At 50.9% G+C, this 16060-nt stretch overlaps 4 non-coding genes across 4 annotated transcripts; all 4 read left to right on the top strand.

Moving 5' to 3' along the window:
* The first annotated feature begins 5533 nt into the window (after positions 1 to 5533).
* Positions 5534 to 5606, top strand: TRNAV-CAC (transfer RNA valine (anticodon CAC)). Its single transcript has one exon. It is a non-coding gene; the product is annotated as a tRNA-Val (tRNA).
* Positions 5607 to 5686: 80 nt separating this feature from the next.
* On the top strand, positions 5687 to 5759 carry TRNAV-CAC (transfer RNA valine (anticodon CAC)). Its single transcript has one exon. It is a non-coding gene; the product is annotated as a tRNA-Val (tRNA).
* Positions 5760 to 12702: 6943 nt separating this feature from the next.
* On the top strand, positions 12703 to 12775 carry TRNAV-AAC (transfer RNA valine (anticodon AAC)). The gene has a single exon. It is a non-coding gene; the product is annotated as a tRNA-Val (tRNA).
* A 79-nt stretch (positions 12776 to 12854) lies between these two features.
* Positions 12855 to 12927, top strand: TRNAV-CAC (transfer RNA valine (anticodon CAC)). Its single transcript has one exon. It is a non-coding gene; the product is annotated as a tRNA-Val (tRNA).
* Positions 12928 to 16060: the final 3133 nt, after the last annotated feature.

The raw sequence follows: 16060 nt of genomic DNA, 5'->3' as shown, positions 1-16060 counted from the left end.
CAAGCAAGCAGTGGAAGCTCATAGCGTGTGTCTACCGGTAGCAAAAGTGCTTATTGAAGGACCTTTCGGAGCACTTGAGACGGAGGCCGCAGTGTCATCTATGCTGCCCCCCCAGTACCCGTACCTATTTTCGAACAGGTCCGATCACCTCCTGCGCGAGAGGGGCTTTTGTTTGGTGAGGCTAGCGTTCAGGCCTTAACCAGATCGAAGGTTCGGGAGCTCGCTGCAAAGGCGGTAGTTGCGGGGCCGACGTTGTTGAACGATGAGAAAGGGTCAGAGGCGCAGCAAGCTGGTATTCAGAGCACGCCCGAACGGGATAAAATTGAGCCTGTAGCGTTAAAGGCACCAGATACTGGAGAGGAAATTCCCGACACGGGAAAGTTAGAAGAGCTGTCTCCAGATTTGCTCATCGCGCCTACGTCAGACGGACTTAACAGGTTGCTAAAAGTCAGCCGGTCGGCTTTGATAGCCGAGCAAAAGAAGGATGGCAGCCTAGAAAACATACGCTGCATTGTCAAGGAAGGTATCGCCAAGAAAAATGCTCGCTTTGTGGAAAGAGGTGGGGTCCTGTACCGGAAGTATCTAGACCGCAGGGGAGTGGAGTTCGATCAGCTGATCGTGCCTCAATGCTATCGTCAGGATCTGTTGCGCTTGTCGCATGGGGGTTCGTGGTCCGGACACCTAGGAGTTGAGAAAACTAAGGACCGTCTCTTGCAGGAGTACTATTGGCCAGGGTGTTTTCGGGACGCAGACCACTTTGTGAAGACATGCGACACCTGTCAGCGGGTGGGCAAGCCAGGGGACAAATCGAGGGCGCCGTTGAAGTTGGTACCTATCATTACGGAGCCTTTTAGACGGCTCGTTATTGATACAGTGGGACCTCTCCCGGTAACAGCCACGGGGTACCGACACATTTTGACTGTGATCTGCCCAGCGACAAAGTTCCCTGAAGCAGTGCCGCTTAAAGAACTCAGCTCAGTTGAGATAGTCAATGCACTACTGTCCATATTTGCGCGAGTTGGTTTCCCTGCAGAAATCCAGTCAGATCAGGGCACAGTGTTTACTAGCGCTTTGACGACAGCCTTTCTCGAAAGGTGCGGGGTAAGGCTATTACACAGCTAAGTGCACCACCCCCAGTCGAATTCCGTTGAGAAGCTCCACTCCGTCATGAAGCGCGTGTTGAGAGCATTGTGTTTTGAACATCAAACTGACTGGGAGCTGTGTCTGCCTGGAGTGATGTTTGCATTAAGGACCGCGCCGCATGCGGCTACGGGGTTTTCGCCAGCTGAGCTGGTGTACGGTCGCTCGCTGCGATCTCCGCTTCGCATGCTTCGAGAATCATGGGAAGGCAGGGGCGACGACCCAGTCGTGGTAGAGTACGTGCTTAAGCTCCTCGAACGCTTAAGAAGGGCACAGGAGTTGTCAGGTGAAGCAATGGCAGAGGCCCAGCAGAGGGCCAAGGTTTATTATGATCGGACAGCCAGGGCCCGTCGTTTTGAGGTGGGCGATGAGGTCATGATATTGCGCACATCGCTAAAGAACAAACTCGACGTGCAGTGGGAGGGCCCAGCACGGATTGTTCAAAAACTGTCGGACGTTAACTACGTGGTGAGTCTGCCAGGAAAGCGGAAAGTTAGAAGAGCTTCCGGTCGAGCTTCCGGGACTAGGCTCAGTGACAAACAGGAAAGACACCGATCAAGTCATTAGTGACTTAATAAGTAAAGCATCGCTGTCGCCTGAGCAGAAAACAGAACTACACCAGCTCTTACAAGAGTTTCAAGGTCTGTTCTCTGAGAGGCCTGGTAGGACTTCTGTCCTTACTCATGACATAGAACTTACCTCCCCAGAGCCAGTACGATCTAAGGCGTACCGGGTGTCACCCCGCCAGAGCGATATTATGGAGGCTGAGGTAAAGAAAATGCTACAGCTCGGTGTTATTGAAGCGGGTGAGAGTGATTATACCTCCCCTTTGATTTTAGTTGAGGTACCGGGCAAGGAACCTCGTCCTTGCGTCGACTACCGCAGGCTTAATTCCATCACTAAGGATCAAATTTATCCGATCCCTAACATCGAGGAGCGCCTTGAGAGAGTGAGTAGCGCTCAGTTTATTTCCACCCTAGATCTTGTCAGGGGTTATTGGCAGGTTCCACTTACAGAAGAGGCTAGTAGGTATGCGGTGTTCATTTCACCAATGGGGACATTCCGTCCTAAAGTTTTGAGTTTTGGTTTGAAGAACGCGCCATACTGCTTTTCAAGCCTCATGGATAAAGTGTTGCGGGGACAGCAAGAATTCGCTTTACCGTATCTAGACGACGTAGCGATATTCTCCGCATCCTGGCCGGAACATATGGCGCACTTGCGGGCAGTGCTAACCCGCCTGCGCGATGCGGGCTTGACAGTCAAGGCTCCCAAGTGCCAGTTAGCACAGGCCGAGGTTGTCTACCTCGGACACGTGATTGGTCGGGGTCGTCGCCGCCCCTCTGAAATAAAGGTGGCCGCTGTGCGAGACTTCCCGCAACCGCGCACGAAGACCGATATTCGGTCGTTCTTAGGTGTCGCCGGCTACTATCAGAGGTACATCCCCAGGTACTCTGATATCGCGGCTCCCTTGACGGATGCTCTAAGAAAGACAGAGCCGCAAACAGTCGTCTGGGATGAGACGAAGGAAAGAGCTTTTAGCGCCCTAAAGAGCGCCCTAACAAGCCAGCCTGTGCTACGATCGCCCGACTACACAAAAGGGTTCGTTGTTCAGTGTGATGCTAGTGAGCGAGGCATGGGCGTTGTACTGTGCCAACGGGAAAATGGAGAAGTAGAACACCCCGTCCTGTATGCTAGTCGTAAGCTGACCAGTCGTGAGCAGGCGTATAGCGCCACCGAGAAAGAGTGTGCGTGTATCGTGTGGGCCGTTCAGAAATTGTCATGTTACCTAGCCGGCTCGAGGTTTATCACTGAAACGGATCACTGCCCTCTCCAATGGCTGCAGACCATCTCTCCCAAAAATGGCCGCCTCCTGCGCTGGAGCCTCGCTTTGCAACAATATTCCTTTGAGGTGCGTTACAAAAAGGGGAGTCTCAACGGTAACGCCGATGGCTTAAGTCGAAGCCCCTAACGTGGGAATCAGCCTCAAAATTGCTTGTTACTGATGTTTTTCTTCCTGAGGCAGGATTTTTTTTAACTTATTGCTTTTGTGTAGTGTTTCAAAGTGATGATGTGCTTTTTAGTGCAATTTTTCCGATTTGTGGACGCGTTCTGAGTGCTGCTAAACTACTGTAAGGAACTAGGCAGCAGTAAAAAAAGGGGAAAGAGCCTGGCAGGGCTTAGTGAGGGTTGTGCCGTGCTTGCTGACTGAGCGGTTGACTTTCGGCGTAGTTCTAACGCTTGCCGGAAACGAGAACAAAAATGTCAACTCTCCCGAAGTCACTTTGCAGTGTCCTGTGTGCACCTGAACGTGAGAACGAGGCCTTCTCTGTGCGCTGCGCTCAAGAAACGCCAAAGGACGCCCGACTACGGTTATGAGCATCATCGAGCGACATCCCTCCGGACAGCGGATGCAGTCCCCTGACCATCGGGATCTCCTTCCCCCGGCGGGGCGGTCTGTTACGTTTCGCCTACAACGCGCGGTAATGCCGGCGCGGATGCAACGGACGCCGGGGCTTCGTTCAAAGCGGCGGACATTTTGGCCCGTGCGACGCCGCCGCAACGCTTCCCCGCCAAGCGTGTCCAAGCGTGTTTCAGTGCCACGTGTCTTCGTGTGTGCGTGTGTGTGTGTGTGCCCTCGCTTGTCAAAGCGCGGCAGCCGGGGAGCGGAGTTCCCCGAATGAGGAGCCTGGAGGTCTCTCGGCTCAACCGTTCGCGCCGTCGTGTGGGCGGGTTGGCGATGCGTCACTGCACTCGGTTCAGCAGGTCTCTCGGCTCGACCGTGCGCGCCGTCGTGGGCTCATGCTCCGCCGTCCCGTGACCTTCATCCCGTGACCTTCCCTTTTGGACCGCGACGCCGAGAGTATAAGAGCAGCTGCCCCCGGACGCCAGGAGAGAGGCTCCGATTTGTACTGTTGAGTTACGTGCTCTCCCGTCTCTCCACTTCGGTCGAACTGACCGGCCGCTCTTTTACTATGTTAGAATAAACAAGTTGTTCTGTTACCAGTCTTCTCTTGCTTTGCCGGGACCTTCGGATGCTTCCAGTGCCCCAGGCCGCCAGGCCAACGCTACCCTTGGGGCTTGCGACCCATTCGCAATAACGGGCGCCAGCACCGAGACCCCATCAACTCGTGCCAGCGGTGCGATTCCAACAACGGCAAGGTCGAAATCTGTCAATGTTTGCCCATGCAACTACTTGCAATCTATTCTTGGTTGCCAAGTTATGGTATGTTATGAAAATATTGTTCATGTCGCGTATTAAGCTGCAAAAAATTCATTGTTCTTGCAGTGTTTATTTGGGGAGGCAGTTGGGAGCGAACTAGTCCAACTAACCTGTTTTTGTCCGTCAGAAAAGGTGGGCTTGGTCTGTCGCACCTCTTTGTCAAACAAATTGTGTCGCGTTCTATATTTTTAAGAGTTCAGTGTGATCCATTTTTGCGTACAGTTATGCAAGTTTCTTTATACAATGCACTCCCTGAATTCATCGTTTCTACAAATAAGACTGCGATGCATCGTATAAAAGGTTATTGGCGCGAGGTTGTTGTTGCCTTTCGCATGCTTAAGGTAAGATTTTCCTTAGAATACTTGAGTACGGTTAAAAAAAAAAGCTTCACAAGGTTTTACTTGATGTTATGTTACCTCGGCCAATGTACAGAACCATATACACTGGAGGCTATGGGCATGACCTCTTAAAAGGGGTTAACGGAATGCCGATACGGCCGCATGTAAAATCCTTTTTATTCAAGCTCCATACAAACACTTATCCTGCAAAAATGTGGCTACAAGATAAAGGAATCATTGTACCGTCGACAGTTAACTGCATACTATGCCAAAAACCTGAGACAATAGAACATGTACTTATTGAATGCTGGGATCCCATATTTCACTGGGACATCCTTCAGCGAACTATCAAAAAGGACTTGCCAATTACACCACATGTAATCCGATATTTACCAGTTGAGAATCATGGCGACATTCCCTACGACTTGATAATGGTACTCAGCCTCCATAGTATATCAAAAAATTTAATGTCGGTAAGACATGCCTACACTAACGCTCGACCGTAAGGGCAAATTTTATTGAACATGTAGCCTATATGCGAGAGCTTTACCGAGCCCAGCCAGAACCACCTGATATTGTAAGTCTCTTTGATGACTTGATCACTTTCGAAAGGTTTTGAAATCATTTTTCATGCTGTTTTCTGTACTATGTAAACAGGCAATAAAGAAAAAAAAAAGCGGTTGCTGTGCTGTAGCGGTTATCAGGTGCGCCTCACATGCGCTAGGCCCCCGGTTCGATCCCGGGCGGGAAGAATGAGCCGCCCCCCCTTTTTTTTTCTATTGCAATCGCATACGTGCGGACCAAAACGGGGAGCACAATAGCCTGAGGCGGCTCAGTTCCCGAGGTGTAGCGGTTATCACGTGCGCCTCACACGTGCAAGGCCCCCGGTTCGATTCCGGGCGGGAACAATGTATTTCTTTTTTTTTTTCTATAGGAATCGCATACTTTCAGAACAAAACGGCGAGCAAAATAGCCTGAGGCGTGCTCGGTTCCCGTGGTGTAGTGGTTATCACGTGCGCCTCACACGCGCAAGGTCCCCGGTTCGATCCCGGGCGGGAACAATGTAGAGGCGCACAATTATTTCACTGGCGTGCGCGAGCGGCGACTTTTCCGTGCATCAGCGCCGTATGACGGGGCCAGGCTGGAAACAGTCTGAGGCTAAGCGCATGCGGACAAAGCGCGCTCAGCTGGGCCCATTGTCTTCTAGGCTGTTCCTTCTTGAGGACGTCATACGACGCTGACGCACGGATAAGTCGACGCTCGCGCACGCCAGTTAAAGATTTGGGCGCCTGTACTTACTCTCTTTCTATTACAATCGCATACATGCAGAAAAAAAAGGGGAACAAAATAGCCTGAGGCGTGCTCGGTTCCCGTGGTGTAGCGGTTATCACGTACGCCTCACAAGCGCAAGGACGCCGGTTCAATCTCGGGCGGGATCAATGTAATTCTACTGCAATCACATACTTGCAGAGCAAAATATCCTGAGGCGTGCTCGGTTCCGGTGGTGTCATTCTGCTCCCGAGCTAAACGGATCGCGGGATCATGGGCTCCAATGGAGCGGCATATGCGGCTGTTAGCCGCGGCAACAGGCTTTCGACAAAGGCAGATAAGGATTTCCAGATTATTCTGCCTCGGCTACCTACAGGACGCATCGTGTTAAACACAGTTTTTTTTGCACGGCGACACTCGTGTTCGCCCGTTTCGCGTAGAGGATTTTCGGGACGCGCTTCAAGCTCTTGGTATGCTCTCTGGCATCGTCGCCCTTGGATGGATGGAAACAACTTTATTTTGAATCCGGCAAATTTGACGACCCGGGCTCAGGTCTCCCATGAGGGGACTTCGAGGCCTTGCCTCGTCGCCGCCTCTCGGGCTTGCTGGACAGCCCACTCTTGTGTCTTGAGGTTGGAGCTGCGCAGAGCGGCGGCCCACTTCGACGCAAGAGCCTCCGGAGCTACTGCCGTTGTAGCTGATGTAACCCGACACTCCCACAACATGTGTGACAGCGTCGCTTTATTTTCCTGGCACAATTTTCAAAGAGCAGTCGAGTATTGCGCGGGGAAAATGTGCTGCAATCGCACCGGACTGGGGAATGTTTGTGTTTGCAATTGTCGCCAGATGACTGCCTGGCGACGTTTCAGCATAGGGTGAGGTGGGGGCAGCAACCGCCTGCCTAGCTGGTAGTGCTTGGTGATGTCATTTTACCTGACCAGGCGTTCTCGCGTGTTTTGAACCAGGAGTTCCGAACTCGAAGAGGCGGTCTCCGATTCTGCGCGGCGGGTCAGTTCTCGGGCAGAGCGGTGTGCAACCTCGTTCAAGTTAATGAGGCCCTCATCGGTGGGGGTGGCGACGTGCGCTGGAAACCATATGATCGCGGTGTTATCGAACTGCTGTCGACCAGCTTTCCTTAGAATCTGGAGAGCTTCGGAGGAAATGCGCCCCCGCGCGTAGTTGCGAACTGCGGATTGTGAGTCGCTAAAAACTACCTCGCAGAGGGGTTCGGTAAGCGCAAGCGCAATCGCTACCCCTTCCGCTGTTTCGGGGTATTCCGTTGCGACACTACACGCGTGCGTAAGCCGGGAGCTAACGTCTACGACTACCGCCGTGAACCGGTGTTCTCGTGTGTATTCTGCGGCGTCTACAAAGCGCGTAGTCCTCTTTCCACCCAAGGAGCGCAGCAGTGTCTTGGCACGCGCCTGGCGTCGGCCCCGATTAAATTCGGGGTGCATGTTTCGAGGTATAGGGGCGACAATCAGCGTGTCGCTGAGGTCGCGTGGAATGACCTGTTTCTGACCGTGTTGGACGTGGTAGTTTAAGCCGAGTTTCTGCAGGATGTACCGGCTCGTGGCTGTCAGAGACATGCGTTCGAGTTGAGAGGTTCTTTGCGCATCCACGATTTCCTCAAGCGTGTTGTATACCCCCAGCTGTAGCAGACGAGCAGTGCTTGTGGACTCCGGTAGGCCAAGGGCAATCTTGTAAGTCCTGCGTATAAGGGTGTTGATTTTCTCCCTTTCAGTGACATTCCAGTTGTGGAAGGCAGCCGCATAAGTGATGTGACTGATTGCGAAAGAGTGTCTGAGGCGCATGACACTGTCCTCCTTCATGCCCGTGTGCTTGTTTGTAATGCGTTTGATCAGGCGGGTAGCCGCTGTAACCTTGCCTTCGATTTTGCGAATAGCTTCTATTTTTGACCCGTTGGCTGTTATATGCATGCCTAGTATGCGTATCTTCGGGACTCGGGGAATGCAGGAGCCGTCTTGCGTATAGAGGATTATGTCGTCACATTGGCGCGAGCACCTTGGCGCACCCCTTGATGCCTACAAGGACAGTAGCGAGTACTAGCGCGACCGTACCGGATTGAAGATTTCCGTGACGCATTGGCACAGCATTCGCTTCTTCCGGATGTTATCGCCCTGGGGGCGTATCGCATGAGCCATGTCTGGGCTATCACTTTCAAGGACGCGGACGCGGTGAAGAAGATCTCGAGCATCGGGGAGCTGCGTGTAAAAAACCGGCGCTGCCTGGTGATTGACCCGGCGAACCAGGACGTTCGACTGAAGCTCCACTGGCTTCTACACAATGTGCCTGATGAGGACGTGCGTGTCGCCTTTGCGCCATATGGAAAAGTTACTGAAGTAGGCCGGGAGCGCTGGCGTGTGCAAGGTATGACAGAGAAGGGCTCAACTACCCTGCTCGTCACCCTCAAGTTGAAAGCGGGCGTGAAGTTGGATGACTTGCCGCACCAGCTGAGCGTTGGCGGTGAGTTGGCGCTTGTTGTGGTACCAGGTCGACCCCTGCTGTGCCTTCGGTGTCGTGGTACGGGCCACATCCGCAAGGAATGTCGAATCCCGCGTTGTGGAATCTGCCGACGCTACGGGCACGAAGAAGGCCAGTGTACTCGCACTTACGCGAGCATTGCAGGCCCGGGAACCAGCGAGGACTCGGCCGAGATGCTGATGGACGAGATGGATGCGGAGGAAGCAGCCCGTGCAGGTGGACAACCACAGCGCGATACTCAGCCATCGTTCACGACTCTTGTGAAGCAGAAGGCGGGGCCCTCCCGCGCAACAGATGGTAGTGTACAGGCGCAGCATAAGCCTGAACAGGACGACGTTGACAAGGTGAATGAGGCGGCGAAAGCCGCGGTCGCCGAAGAAAGCAACGTGGAGACCCCCGGCTTTGATACGATGGAGACGAACCTGGAAGCGGCGAGCACCATGGCTGGGAAACGTCCGCATGAAGAAAGCGTCGACGTGAAGCTGCAGCCTGGCGGTGGCGGCGATGAGCCTCCGCCGAAGGCAGGGGGAGTGAGACGCTCGTCTTTAAAACCGCGGCCGAACGTTCCGGCCGACACGCGGAAGGCGGGGAAACCGCCTCCATAGTAGCACACGGTCCTGGTCGGTGTCGGCGCCGGTTGTGTTGGTCGGCCGGTGTCCAGAGGTCCTGGCAGACATGAGGAAGGCTACGTCAACCATGAAGGTGGGCACCATGCGGATAGAGGCGTTTCTTCTTCTAAGAGATGGCTTTTACACTTATTGCTCCACTTCGAGTTGCGACCTTGAATGTCAGAGGGCTGGGAGCAAGAAGGCGACAATACCAGCTTAATCGCCTTCTTCTGGATAACGATATTGATATAATTGCTATACAAGAGTCGAAAATAGAGAGCCAAGAGCACACTGACCGCATGGTGTCTTCCTTTCAAGCAAACTTTCCTGTGTGCGTTTGTCATTCTGTTGGGACGTCGGGTGGGTGCCTTGTATTCATTCGTAAGACGTTAAGAGTGAACGTAGAGTCTGTATTTGCGTGCCCAAGTGGTCGCCTTTTGATTGCTGGTTTCACATTTTCGAATTTATGATGGCGAATTCTTTGTGTATATGCTCCTAAAGTAGAAAGCGAGCGCAAAATTTTTTTTGAATCCCTTGAGCCATGGTTCAAAGGCGACAAGTTTTTGCTTGTACTGGGAGACTTCAACTGTGTGTGTGCTGCAGTTGACAGAGTGAAGTGTAGGCCACTGAGAGACAAGAGCTCTGAAGTTTTGAATACTTTTGAGCATGAGTATGGCCTCGAGGATGTTGGCAATGTGTTTTCCAATGGGAACCACCCTGAATACACGCACTTTCAGCGGGAGAGCCATGCGAGACTAGACAGGATGTATGTATTGGTCGAACTTATGCCGCTATGCTCAAGTTATGACGTTAAACCTGTGTCTTTCAGTGATCATTGCCTCGTGAGCATGACTTTAGGAATGAAGGGCAGGAAATCGCGCTTTAACTGGAACTTATGGAAACTGAACACAAAGCTTTTGGAGGATGAAGGGTTCATTATGCAAGTAAAGACCAAGCTAGACAAACTGCTAGACGCGCAGCCAGCTAGTTTTGCAACTGAAAGGGAGGAGTTCAAAGAGTGGGTAAAAATGAAAGCAATAGAAAAGAGCAGCGTGGCTCGTTATAAAGAGAAAGAAAAAGAAAAAGAAATGAACGGGCAACTTGAATGGATGCTGAGCATGGAAAGTAGCGCGCCGGGAACTTTCACGAAAGAAATACGGGAAGTGAAATGCCAGCTCGAAAGAATTGACACTGACAGGTATAGGGCCGCCGTCATACGCGCAAGGTCTGAAAAAGTGTGGGCTGGCGAAACGCCGACAAAACGAGCGCTATCAGACGAGAAAAGATACGCTAGCCAGAAAGAAATTAGGAGCATCCGATATAACAGCCGGACTTCGGAAGATGCGAGAGACATTCAGAGCGCTATAGCCAAACATTTCACAGAACTTCTTAGCAATAAGCTCGACACCATAGAAGGCTTCCATGTAGACTTTTTAAGACTGGTGCCAACACTAGATGACAAAATTAAGGAACGCCTTGAACTGCCTATAACTTTACAGGAGATAGAAAAGGCAATAGACGACCTACCATCTGGGAAAGCTCCTGGGCCAGATGGGCAAAGTGCGGCCTTTTATAAAACCTTTAAGCTTCCTGTTGCACAGTGCATGCTGCATGTGATAACTGAGGCTTATGAACGCAAACAGGTTCCATTGTCTTTCAACACGTCCCACATCGTTCTCATTCCCAAGACTGATAATCCGGAAGAACGACTGTTGGCGGGGTCATATCGACCGATTAGTCTCACCAACGTCGACTACAAAGTATTTATGAAGGTTCTAGCAAAAAGACTGCAGTCTGTGATCACGAAATTGGTAGGGTCTCACCAGACGTGTGGAATTAAAGGCCCTAGCATCGCCACAAATATACATGTCGCACGCAGCGTATTAGAGTGTGTTGATGCAGTTGGCGGTCAGATAGCAATGATACAGCTCGACTTGGCGAAAGCGTTTGACCGCGTCTCACACGAAATTCTTTTTTCCATCCTGGAACATTCTAAACTAGGCGACGTTACAGTAGAGGGCGTTAAAATGGCATACAAGAACTGTACAACCCGCGTTATAGTTAATGGCGATCTCACTGACAAACTTGTTGTACGATCTTCAGTAAGACAGGGATGCCCGCTTTCCCCCTTGCTTTTTGCAGTGTATTTAGAGCCGCTATGCCTGGCAATTATCAACTCTGACCGAATTTCAGGTTACAGACTGCAGTCATCACACGTGAAAGTACTCGCGTATGCTGACGATATAGCGGTGTTTTGCGCTGATAGACAGAGCATCTGTGAAGTCACGAGTGTGGTCGAAAAGTTCTGCGCTCAGACTGGAAGTCAGATCAATTGGGGAAAAAGTTCCGGTTTTTGGCATGGCGAATGGGACGTAACACCGGGTTGTTTTCCTCGGCTTCGATGGTCCACCTTGCCAACGCGGTATCTAGGAGTGCCCCTGGATGGTTATCGGGATCGCAGCTCGTACTGGAAAGAAGAAACTTCGAGAATGAAAGAGAAAGCGGTCGCGTGGCAAGGAAGACAGCTATCAATGTTTTCCCGTGCCTCTATCTGTAATGTCTTTTTGATTTCGAAGCTCTGTTATGTAATGAATGTGCTGTGTGCGACACGAACAGCTATTCAAAAAATGCATCGTGCTTTTGCTGTTTTTATTTGGGCGTCCACCTGGGAAAGAACCAGCCGAACTAACCTGTTTGTTTCCGTTAAAGGCGGAGGCCTTGGCCTGGCGCATCTTTTTTTGCGTCAAGTGGTCTCCCGATTTATGTTTTTGCGTGATCAAAGTGATCCCTTTCTAAGAACTGTTATGCAAGTGCGCCTACAGAGACTGCTCCCTGGAAGGGTAGTCTCCTGTGATAACATGTGTGGTGCTGTGACAGGATACTTGCGCGAGGTTGTTCTTTCGTGCAAGATGTTGGAAGTATGTTTGAGCCCTGAATACCTATGTTATGTTAATAAGAAAAAGCTGTACAAAGCGCTGGTTGACGTGATGTTGCCGGTACCCATTTATCGGACACCACAGTTTGGAGGCCCAGGGCAAGATTTTTTTAAAAGAGTTAGGAATATGCCCGTTAGACCTGGGGTTAAAACTTTTTTTTTAAACTGCATTCCGGTGTGCTGCCTGTTAAAACCTGGCTGCATGATAAAGGGCTATTCGTGCCATGGACAACAAACTGCTTGGTATGCAGGAAGCCCGAGACAGTGGAACATGTTTTCCTAGAATGCTGGGATCCAATTCTTTATTGGGATGTCCTTCAGAGGACGATTAAAAAGGAACTCCCTTTAAATCCTTACGGCATCCGGTACTTACCAGTTGAAAGTGAAGAAGTACCCTACGATTTAATTATGCTTCTTGGCCTCCACAGTTTGTGGAAAACCGGTGCGACATGCAGACATAAATACAGGTTCCACACGTGAAAACTTCATCGAAAGTGTTGTTTATCTTCGCGAAAGTTTCAGGGCTCAGACTGATCCACCAGAGTGGATATCACTGCTTGGTGATTTAGCACAAATGAAAAGATTTTAGCACCACTCGCCTCAGTCCAAGTGTGGCTGAAGTGTTTTACCATATGTTACTTTGTATTACACGTCCAAGACGGCAATAAAGAAAAAAAAAGAAAAAACATTCCCGTGGTGTACCGGTTATCACGTGCGCCTAACACGCGCAAGGCCCCCGGTTCGATCCCGGGCGGGAACAATGTACTTCCGTTTTTTTTCTATTTAAATCGCATACATGCAGAACAAAACAGGGAGCGAAATAGCTTGAGGCGTGCTCGGTTCCCGTGGTGTAGCGGTTATCACGTGCGCTTCACGCGCGCAAGGCCCCCGGTTCGATCCCGGGCGGGAACAATGTACCTCCTTTTTTTTCTATTTAAATCGCATACATGCAGAACAAAACAGGGAGCGAAATAGCCTGAGGCGTGCTGGGTTCCCGTGGTGTAAATTCTACTTCCGGCCACCATAGTGTACGGTCGTGTAATGTCGAGCTCGTTTGGAGCGGCGAATGCGGCCCAGCAGGGCCGCGGTAACCGGACGGATGCACAGGATTCTACTGACTATGACGTTATTTTGCCACAACTGCCATCAGGTTCGTCTGTTTTAAATACTGTTTTTCTTCACGGCAGCGTTAAAGCCAGGCCGTTTCGAGTTGAGGACTTCCGAGATACTTTGGATCGTCTGGAACTGCTCCCCGAGGTAGTTGCTTTGGGGGCGTTTCAGATGAACCACGTGTGGGCGGTGACCTTCAAGACTGCGGAAGGAATGAAGAAGTTGCTCGCCGTAACTGATGTGACTGTGAAGAATCACCGCTGCCTCGTGATAAATCCGAGCACCCATACTGTCCGCCTAAGGCTCTATTGGCTGCTTTACCACATACAAGATGAAGACGTGCGTGCTGCTCTTGCACCGTACGGAAAAGTGGCGGACGTTTGCAGAGAGCAATGGCGTGTACCAGGACTCGGCGATAAGGGCTCCTCGACACGGACGGTCAATCTGCAGCTGAAGGGTGGCCTGACTTTGGACGACCTGCCACACCAGCTACGAGTGTCTGGCATTACGGCCCTTGTGGTGGTACCGGGGAGACCGCCGCTTTGCCTGCGGTGTCAGCGAACAGGGCACATTCGCCGATACTGCCGCGTCCCATGGTGCAAGCTCTGTCGGCGGTTCGGACATGACGATAGCCAGTGCGCCAAAACCTACGCAAGCGTAGCAAGCCAAAGGAGCCGGGAGGACCCCACCGAGCACATCATGGACGAGGCGGACGCGGCGGAGGCTGCGGGAATCAAGGACAGACAACCTACGTCGGCAGCTGTTGAAACGTCCGAGAAGGAAATTGTGAAAAGTGTTGGAAGCGACAACAGTGACGTGGCACCTGTACGACAGGTTACCGCTACGCCAACGTGCGCCGTCAAAGACGTCTCTGAGACCACTCAAGCCTCGCCGAGTAGCGACCAAGAGGACATGGACGTCGCGAGCAGCTCGTCTGCGAAACGCCCACACACGCAAGTGTCCGAACGTGACGAAGGGGGCAGCGGGAAGGCATAGGAGCCGCCCAGGAAAGAAAGTTCGCACCGCCGCCCTTCTTTCAAGCCAAAGCCTCACATTCCGCCGGATTCCAGTCCGACGGTACCGAAGGCGCCCCCGCAATAACGAGGGCGTCGTGCAGCAATGCCTGTATGCGAGGTGAGGGACGGACTGCAGAGTACAATTGTAAAGTTCGGTCGCTTTTGCCTAGAAAGTATTGTGCGCGTTCCGAGAAATGGCAGGATGTATGAGCTCGCTTGAACTAGTATGCTTGTTTTTCTTCTTCTAAAAAAAAAAAAAAGGAAATGGCTTCAAAATCTGTAATAGCGCTACGCATTGGTACGCTCAATGTCCGTGGCTTGGGCGCGAAAAGGCGGCAGTACCAGGTCAGCCGGTTATTCCAAGAAAATGATTTAGACATAGTCGCTCTACAGGAAACAAAAATTGAAAGTGAAGAGCGCACCGACCGAATGGTTGAAACATTTAGAGCGCGATACAGTGCGTGCGTTTCCCATGCTGTCGGCAGTTCCGGTGGATGTGTTTCGTTGTTGCGGAAATCTTTAGAAATTGTTCCGCAATCTGTATTTGTTTGTGATGAAGGTCGAATGATCGTGTGTGACTTTTCGCTCTGGGATTTGGCGTGGCGGGTAATTTGCATATACGCCCCAAATAATGAAAGAGAACGCCGTGACTTTTTTGGAAAACTTGATGTCTATTTGAAATCTGAGCGCTATATTATCTTGCTGGGAGACTTCAATTCTGTTTGTTTTTCTGACGACCGGAATAACAACTTGCTTGTACGCGATCAAAGTGCAGGTTTCTTGCTCGCAGCAACCCGAGAGCGTGAATTAGAAGACGTTGGTGCGGTGTTTTGCAGTGGAAAGCATACTGTGTTTACGCATTTCCAACGGGGCAGTCACGCGAGATTAGATCGAGCTTATATATCAGCGAGACTGGTTCCGTTGTGTAGAAGCTATGACGTGAGGCACGTATCCTTCAGCGACCACAGTCTTGTAATGTTCTCGCTCGGCAAGAGAAAAGAAAACCGCCCTTTTAATTGGTACTTATGGAAATTCAACGTCAAACTTCTGGACGACGCAACCTTTCTCGCGTTTATAAAAGAACGTATACGCGAGATGCTTGCTAGTGAATCCGCGGGGTTTCTAGCGATGTGGGAAGAGTTTAAACAGGAATTTAAAATAACAGCCATTGAAAGAGCCTCTGTGTTACGCTACAATGAAAAAAGAAAAGAAAATGAATTACGAAATAAGCTTAACGTATTGTTGTCAATAAAATGCACACAGCTGGAAGATTTGTCAACAGAGATAAGGAATATAAAAAATGAGCTTGAAATCATTGATGTCAAGAGATATAGGGGGTCAGTGATACGTGCGCGCTCAGAGTATTTGTGGCTCGGGGAAACGCCCACAAGACGCGCTTTGAGCGAAGAGAAAAGATACGCATCGCAAAATGAAATAAAAGAAATTGAATACGGCAACGTGCGTAGTAGCGATAGTAATACAATACAGCGTGCCTTCTTCGAGCACTACAGAGAGTTGTTAAGCTGCAAAGGAGCGGTAGAAGCTGGCTTTGATAGCGAATACTTGCGTTTAATGCCGAGGCTAGATGGTGACGTCAAGACAGTCCTCGAGGAACCGATTACGTTGAATGAGATCGAAACCGCAATTGATGAACTCAAACCTGGAAAGGCGCCCGGACCTGATGGCCTAGGCACAGCTTTCTACAAGGCATTTAAGCATCAACTAGCAGCCATTTTACACCGTGTTCTAGCCGAGGCTTATAAAGTAAAATAGATGCCGCCTTCTTTCCGAAAAACCCATACAGTGCTGGTCCCGAAATGCGATGACCCTGTAAAGCTGCTCTCAGTACGGTCGTACCGTCCCATAACTTTATCCAATGTAGATTATAAGATATTCATGAAGGTGTTAGCAAGAAGGTT

This window comes from Dermacentor andersoni, chromosome 1 (assembly GCF_023375885.2).
Source record: "Dermacentor andersoni chromosome 1, qqDerAnde1_hic_scaffold, whole genome shotgun sequence".
Lineage (NCBI taxonomy): Eukaryota > Metazoa > Arthropoda > Arachnida > Ixodida > Ixodidae > Dermacentor > Dermacentor andersoni.
Note: the sequence above shows the minus strand (reverse complement) of the source record. Positions and strands in the feature narration are given on the sequence as shown.